The following is a 9,063-nucleotide window of genomic DNA, read 5'->3' as shown; positions in this document are numbered from 1 at the left end:
ATGGGCACATATCTCGATCTATAGTGTAAGTTTCTCGACAACTAAAAAAGAAAGTTGCCATATGTTGCACATTGTGATGATCCCTCCTATGAAGAGACTATACATGGAATTTTGAGATGTGCATCACTATCTTAATGTATGATTTTCCTAATGGCTCCAAAACAAATTTACAAAAAAAACGCTATAGAAAAGAAACTTGAAGAAAAGTACAAATATGTGAATCCACATTAGAATCACCTCCTTATATGGATATAAGAACTCTTTTGCCTTTTCAGTTTCATGGGACTTTTCATTTCCTAAACTCACCCTTATTTATTTGAGGTGTTTTGAAAGGAAGTTTATTTTTCTGAAATTGGGGGCCCCTAATTGTTGTAGGCACTACTTATATAATGGGTTGTTAATGCTCTTTGACTATCAATTAAGATTATGGTCAAACCTGGAAATCGAAGGGTGCCCTTGTCCTTCCTAGGGAAGGGAAATTTCCTTGGTTGACCTTTGGAGAGTAAGGGACATCATACACTTCGCCTGTTATCATGCAAGGCAAAAATGCACCAACTCGTCACCCTTATTTTTTTCGCTCCTATGAAATATTCACTTGCTTTTGGTGTACCTTTTATTGTTCCATACTTAAGAGGAGCGAGCATGTTAGCAAACATACTAGGTATTCTTCAATAAAATTCGATCGTTAGCGAATTCTTAGAATATTGGTATATTATACCTTAGCTCTGTCCCCCTCCCCCACACACACAAAGCATCACCATTAGTGTTCACCTCTCCCTCCCCTCTCTCTCTCTCTCTCTCTCTCTCTCTCTCTCTCATCTTGAGAGCACTCACTCTAGCCAACATGTGCCACAAGAAGCATGTGCAATTTGGAGGGATTTTTGTGAGGTGAGGTCCTTCGAGAAAAGGAAGAGGAGAGAGGCAATTCAGTGAGGTGAGGGCCTCAGAGAGGAAGGATGAGGAAGGTGTCTTTGTGAATGCCTATCACAACAAAGGGAGGGACGACATGACCTAGGAGTTTGTGCAAGGTAGAGGGGCCAAGATGCAATTTGAGATTTTCTTGGCATATATTGGCCCTTCAACGTGCATGTTGTAGTTGCAAATAGGAGAGATGGGCAGTGGGTGGCGCAAAGAGAGAAAGAAGTGTACATAGAAAGTGTGTCTCTCATGCAAAGCCATGCAAAGGTCCTGATCCACAACTCAAAATGTTGCATGGCCAATAAAACATGGGGCATCCTTGGATTCGATGAACCTTTAAATACCAATGGGTATTGTTTCATGAATCCTCAAGCAATATTCGATCCTTGCTCCAACTCCATTCATTGTTGTGACTTGTTTCCTTGAAGCTCAACGCTATCTCCTCATTTCCTTTAAGAGATTCTTGCCCAAACTCAACTACTTATTGATTGCTCACACTCTGTAGCTTGTAGTCACACATGTGGTAGAGGCTAGGGCATTAGAGGAAGAGCTTAGAGGTCATTACTGTAGAAATAGCACAACAAGTGAGTTGCAACTCTAGAGTCCTATAGCATTTTGTTTTTTGAACTTCTTACTTAAAAATAACACATTAAAAGTGTTATCTATTCTTTATTTTAGGAGGTGGGACTCAAATTTAATAAATATATACTTATATTTTACCACCTTAGAACTTAGGCTTTGTTTCTTTTCTAATTTATAAACAATGCTTAATAGGAGCTATTTATATTAAACAAGAGAAACACTACAAATTTCTTGGCTTTCACAAAGATCCACAACCCACCATTACAGACCGTGACAACCCTATGCACATTACATGCCACAAGGAGCATAAACACCATAAAGACGAGGTGTTCATAAAAAATATTCAATCAAAGATCTCCAGCAATGGATGCCACCACATCGGGATGCTTGCCACCCCACCTCAGCATGTCCAATGCACAAGAGGACAAAATGAAGCATGACAACGACAAGCCACAAGCTACCAAGAGAAACTTCCTACCACCAGAAAGCTCGAACACAAACCAATCGATCTCGAATGCAGCACATACAAGTTACACCTTAGAACTTAGGCTCAAGTGTATTTATTTATTTATCTTAGCCATTCGAAGATTTGCTTTGACTAGTTTTATGTGATTGCGTCCACTCACCCACACCTACATGTCTCAGGGGCTGAACCATAGTGGGTGCGCTTCTAGCCGGCTCAAGTTTTAACTAAGCAGCCTTATATTTTTCTATTGTATAAAATTTTTCTTTGAAGGGAATTTTCAAAGCTTGCCTTTCCTAGTGAAGGCTTATTTTCAAAGAACCCATCTATCGAGAAGGGGTCTCTGAATAGCATGCTCTCACCGGGAAGGCCTATCACAAAAGTGCCATGCATGTGGAGGGCTAGACCCCTATGGAAGGGTTGCAATTTCCAACACAAATTCCTGGTTGCAAAAAACTACTATATACCACAAAAATCCATGATGCACACGTGAAAGAAATATCGGGTTGCCAATGGTCTTTGACTATTGCTCAAAAGGGCGGTTGCAAAACCCTACAATTCAACATCCAAATCGTTGAGACACACACATGAAAGCTTCCATGCACTCAACTTCGTGACTAGAAGTGCCCTCACTAGGCTAGATTTTTTTCAAGCTTGATGTGCATGTGTTTTCATGCATGAAGCAAAAATCAATTCTAAAATATATCAAGTGATCTAAAATAAATCATGTAGGTCTAGTCATAAATCCGGAACAATCATTAAAAATTGTGTGTAGGTCTAGTCATAATCCTTTCTTGGGATAAAACAACCAAGGAATGGTTAGGTATAATGTCTTTTTTACTGCTTAGGGTTTGCGCTATTCACAAAAGTGCAAACCTAGATCTCTAGCCTTGTGATGCATACATAAATTTAGGCAACTTAGAGTTGACTAAATTGTTGCTAAATGAATAGCACCCATGGGAATGGTGTTTTACACTCATCATAAGCAAGCAAAAACAATTTAAATTCAAAGAACTAAGCTCAAAGCTCATAGCATAAATTATGATCATTAAGTATTACTTAATTCCAACTTTGTCACGTTCTTTTAAAACATGTTTTGTTGAAGAATTATATCCTTATTACTGGGAAATTTTCGAGTGCATTAGCCTCCTCCTCAATGTATGCTGGAGCTCCAACTTTGCTTTGTGGAGCTTTTCCTCTGAATTCTCCATTTCTACTGCTGCTAATTTTGTTGATCCCCCTTGAATATGCTATTTTTTATCCGAGCCCAATGACAACTTCCCCTTTCCCTTTTCTACACACTCATTTTGGGCAATGTACTCTCTTTGCCCAATTGTGATTGTGTTGATACTTTGTCTGAAGTTTTTAATGACCTTTTTCTTGCCCGAAGGACTTGAAATTTTTTTGATGTCATGGACCAACACCCATTGTGGACAACGTACTCACACTCGCATGCACAATCTCTTGTCTATATACCCAATGATATATACGAGGGATCTACCATTGTTGGATATTTATTACCTAGTTGCTTTTTCTATAAATATAGTGACGTTTGCACTACTTGCAAAGTTTATTGGTCACATTTTGATCCTATGGCATCTTCTTGTGAGGTGAGTTTGTTCTTGGGCTCTTTTAATTTGAAACCAATCTGGTTGTACAATGAAATATGCTATGATCAATTCCAAAGATTATGGAGGTTCAAGAAATAGTGAGATTTTTGCAATTATTTTGACCACTGAAGGAGAGATTTAAACTTGAGCAACGAATGGTGACACACTAGGAGATCAATTTCACTTATTGTGGATTCAATATTTACAAGAAAATAATTTTTTGATAGGAAGATTAAATCCTTAGGTAATACTCATGAATCCAATAAAAGCAAAGGTGAGATTATCAAATTTTTAGATAGCTCTACTTAAGAGAAGGAGGATTTTTTTTAACGTAAGGAGATTGGCAATGGCATGCACGACATAGATGATGAAGTAAATGATAGCATTCATGGTGTAGATAATGAAGTAGATCATGGCATTGGTGGCAATATAGAAGCTAACTATTTGTGTGCAATGATCAAATAAAGTCAATGTGAAAGCCATCTTATGTTGGATAGGGCAATTTTTACATACAATTATATCAATTGGCATGCAAAATGCAAATGGATCTCTCGTTTTCTTCCATTTTGGTGAATCCACGATTATCTTGCAAGATTGTCTTTGCTTTGTTTACAGACGACATTAGGTCTCGTTTGTTCATTCATCACGAAATACACACACATGTTGATACGGGGGTAGTGAGATCTTCAATTCAAAGGACACATAAGTAGAAGTCCAAACAATAGATCCAAGGCACTTGCAACTCAATCTTGCTAAAAAATGGTGATGGGAGCTATTGTGCAAGAGGATGGGGGAGAACTAAACAACATCAAGCTCTTATCAATTTTGAGGAGATGAGGCCTTTAGTACACACATACATAGGTAACCATTAGCTAGAGGATGCCCATTGCTTAACATGACCTCATTCACCACTAGCTAGAGGATGGCCATTGCTTAACATGACCTCATTCACCACTAGCTAGAGGATGGCCATTGTTTAGCATGACCTCATTACCGTTTCCCAAAACATGAACTTAGGTTGTGGTGTCTTCCTATTTCATCTTGCATGTGGCTATAATTTGGATTTTTTGAACACTGCTACCGCACAATAAACCAAATTATTTTAATGTAAATGAAAAAAAAACTCATGTTGTCAAAGCAACTTACGCAGATGAAGTGCCATGGTGGTTGTCCAACCTCTGCCACACGTCGAACACGATCAAAGCAAACACGACGATAACGAATCCATGCTTCCCACTTGTTGATATTTTAAAATCTATTTGGGTTTACACACTATCCAAGAAACAAAATATAGTGAGAAAGTGGATATCAATAGGTGCTTTGGAATTTTTATAGTTGTATCTTGATACCCACATTAGTTCTACTCATCCTTGCCTCGTTCACTATAACAAAAAGACCAATTCATTTCACCCAATTCAAATTGATTGGCCCCCAATTCAAATTTTTGCAGATTCATGGGAGATGGCGACTGCAAAAACAGAAGACCTTTTCAACAGAGAGATCCAAAATGTTATGGATGCAAGAGAGTGGCCTTTTTTGTTTCAATGATAACAAATCCTCCATATTCACACTACTCAATGTGTAAACAACAACTTTCAGGATAAGCACAAAGGGCTATGTGAAATGTGGCGGTGCGCTAAGTGCAACAAGATTCAAATGGATTGTTGGTTGATTTGGCATGTTTAATATCCATGTTGGAGAAAATATCCTATAGCAATAAGTGGTCTTGTCATTTTAATTACCAATGGTCTATTTCTAAGTTGTTCTTTGGAAGGGGTCTAAGATGGAGAGATAAGATGGAGAGATTATTGCAGGAGACAAACAATATCACATTTATCCCTACCACAAACTTGCTAGAGACAAAGCACGCCAATTGGCTAGCTAGAGAAGAAAACAAAAAAATGCTCAAGTTGTATGATGTAAATGTGTGTGATCTAACCAATCCATTAGTGTGAAGATGCTTGCAATTGTGGAGGGTAGATACCATGGGGCTAGACCTTGTCCGGAGAAATTGGCAAGATGCATGGCTCAAGGGTGTGCTTCTACTGTAGCCCCACTTGCTGAAAAATGAGGAAGAATATTAAAAATATGGGTATTGGCTTTGCAACATCATAATTTTGGGGTTTTAAATTTGGGACAGTGGACATGATGGTAGGAAGGGATGAGGGGCAAAGGGATAGTACAAATGTAAAACCTTGTCATCCAATTTCTTATGAGTTTCAAAGAACAAATTCCATGCATTCAAACACACAAACAGTCGAAAGATGGATTTCTATCATGTCCTATCTTAAGCAAGAAAAGAGAGTATACCCCTTCAGTAAAAAAAAATCATAAGTAGACACACAGAACAATCTCAAGCCAAAATCCATGTGGCAAAGCTTTACTCTTCTTGCTAGTACATGATCTTATCCATTGGGAGTTCCATTTTTAATCTCATCTTATCATTTGTGGTGTATAAGAGTTTTTCAAACAACAAACCAACCCCAAACCCCCCCCCCCCCCCCCCCCCCCCCCCCAACCCCCAAAAAAAAGAAAAAAGAAAAAAAGAATGATCATCCAAAACTCGATTAAACTTTTATGCTACTCATGTTGTAGTTGACTCGTTTCTTCATACATAAAACCTGATACTTTGCTTTCAAAGTCCTCGGGAGTGCTTAAAGAAGTTTTTTTGAAAGTTGTTGAAATTGTTTCAAAACAGTGATTGAAAGGTTTAAGTAGCATTGAACACTCATTTACTAGATAAAGGTTTAGAGAGTGCTTTTGAAAGGGGTAATGTGTTCTTGCAAGTGGTTAAAAAGTGCTTGAGAATGATGAAAACAGCTTCAAAAGAAATTTACTTGTGCACATACCCTTAAAGGAAAAGAGGTTATGCAAGACATAATCTATAAGAGCTTTTTTCCAATTGCTGGTTCACATTATTATGGGGGTAATTGAGAAAAGCATTGGATTCATCATTCTTGCAAGTCCTCTTCAGACCTATATCTCGGTTGATGATACATGGGTCTTCATTTCCAATGATCAAATACAAAAATACAAGGATTTTGACGTCACCTTGATGTACTTAATGTTGAGATGTAGAGAAGGGAAAGAGTCCATTTTTGTCACTCCTTTCAAGGGGAATGCTAGTCCCTACATGTGATTGATCCACCAAAGCTGCAAAGTAGCATGTTTTGATAGTGGTTGTAAAATGCACATTACTTTGCATCATGACTTATTTACCTCTCTTTAGGTTGTCCCTCATGGGGATTCGATCACTTGTGCCAAGATCACTTGTGCCAAGAATGCCTCTTATTTGGCCAAGGGAGTTGGAAAGATTATGCTTAGCATGTTTTGATAGTGGTTGTAAAATGCACATTACTTTTCAGTTGTCCCTCATGGGGATTCGATCACTTGTGCCAAGAATGCCTCTTATTTGGCCAAGGGAGTTGGAAAGATTATGCTAACTGCTATATATTACAGTTATTTCACACTTGTTAATACACTTTATGTAATAGGGATAAAAAAGAATCTTTTGTGTATATCTACACTTGCAAGACTTGGTCTTGTTGTCAAATCTGTTAATGACAGATGTATAGTTTGTAATCTCGTTTCTTGCAATGAAAAGTTGCAGCTGACATTTTGTGTTGCGGGCTATATAGGTTTACTTTGTACAAAGAGTGTGGGAATTTTTTTCAAATGTTGTTGTGGATTCAGAGATTGTTTCAGATGAAAAACTTTGGCATTCACGATGCGGACATACATATGAATTTTGTTAGGTTGCTACGTTTGCATAATCGTGATATGGCTGCCTATTTGCGACCTCTTGAAGCACCTTCTAAGCATGTTTCTGAAGGTTTTATTTTGGGTAAGATGCAACATTCAAATTTTCCAAAGGATAATTCAATGAGAACTACTTGCGGGTTACAACTTGTGCATAATGATGCTTGTTGGCCTATGCAAACTCCATCCTTGGGTAATTACCTGCACTTTTTGTGACTTTCATCGATGATTACTCCAAGCATGCATGGGTGTATCTGCTTAAAGCTAAGGCAGAAGTGTTCATGCGCTTCAAGTGATTTTTAAATGTACTATGGACACCTCCCGTTTAAGGAGGGGCGTGGGGTATGTCTCAAGAGTTTAATGCATTTTTGGCCATATAGAGTGATGTATACACCTCGAAAAAAATGTTATTTTTGAAAGAAAAATAGGTTGCTTATGATAATGGCACGATGTTTCATCAAGAATCAAGCATTACCACATTCATTTTTCTTGAGGCTATCATGTGTAGTACTTATGTACTTAATAGGCGTCGTGCCAAAGCCTTTGTACTCTACGACTCCTTATTAAGCATGGCATGATAAGAAGCCATCTATTTTTCATATTGGCATCTTTGGTTGCTTAGCTTATGATTTGGAACCACAAAAGCATCACAAAAAATTAGATGATAAGGCTGCCAAATGTATTTGTTGCTTACATTCTTGAAAGCAAGGGTTATATATTATACCATATGCAAACAAAGCGTATTGGTTTCACAAGATGTTGTATTTGTGGAGGATTCCGATCATCCGTTGTTATCATGTAATAGAGAAAATAATGAAAGCTCACGTGACATTTATGACACTTTGTTGCCTCCTTCAAACACTAGACGGGTAACAGGACACTTTTATGTCCTCTTAACCACAAGCAATTTCCTAGAATTATTACAAGGGATGCAATTGAGGTCTTAGAGTGTTTGATGTCCATAAAGATAGCTAAATTTGGATTTTTTTTGGGCTATGGATTCTAGCTCTAGAATTGTCTTTTGTAAGCAATTTTCAACCTAAACCGTGCTAAAAAACGTGTATTGTTTTTGCACATTTTTCATAAAATTGGTCATAGACCACTCTAAAAAGCCTCTTAGTGAATTCTAGGGTGCTACAGAAGTAGAATTCATCATTATCAGGGTTTTCAAATGCTTCTAATGCATGGATACTCTATGTATTTGAAGTTATAGCCTATTTATGAAAATCATGCCATGTAGATTTATGGACAATTTGACATTTTAATCAATTTTGTGGTGATGTATATACTATATAAAGTCAAGTTTGATTGTGCATATAGACTCTTCACTATGTACTGCATCTTTCTTGAGTTTTGGGGCACCTAATACCCCCAGTAACTAATAACACAAAGTTGAGAAAAAAAATCCATTCTACAAATAGGACTCATTTCATACTTTTCAAAGCAGTTGAGATAGCCACAATGTGAAAGCCAAATTTTTTATTCATGCAGTTTTTGGGCTTTGTACTTATGCCTAGAATTCTCATATAACACGTTTGGATGTTTTTGATGTTTTGTAGGTGTTATTTAAAGCATATATATGAGAAAATATGGGTGTAGTCATGCAAACACCAATAATAGGTATGCAAAATACAAAAAAATGCAACTTTTTTGTACTTAATTGTATGCACAATAATATAAAATTGAGGCTATAGAAACCTTATACTTAATTAATAACTATTGAAGTTAATG

This window comes from Adiantum capillus-veneris, chromosome 17, assembly GCF_014529385.1.
Source record: "Adiantum capillus-veneris isolate H3 chromosome 17, ASM1452938v2, whole genome shotgun sequence".
NCBI classification, from domain to species: domain Eukaryota; kingdom Viridiplantae; phylum Streptophyta; class Polypodiopsida; order Polypodiales; family Pteridaceae; genus Adiantum; species Adiantum capillus-veneris.
This window is presented reverse-complemented; position numbering follows the sequence as displayed.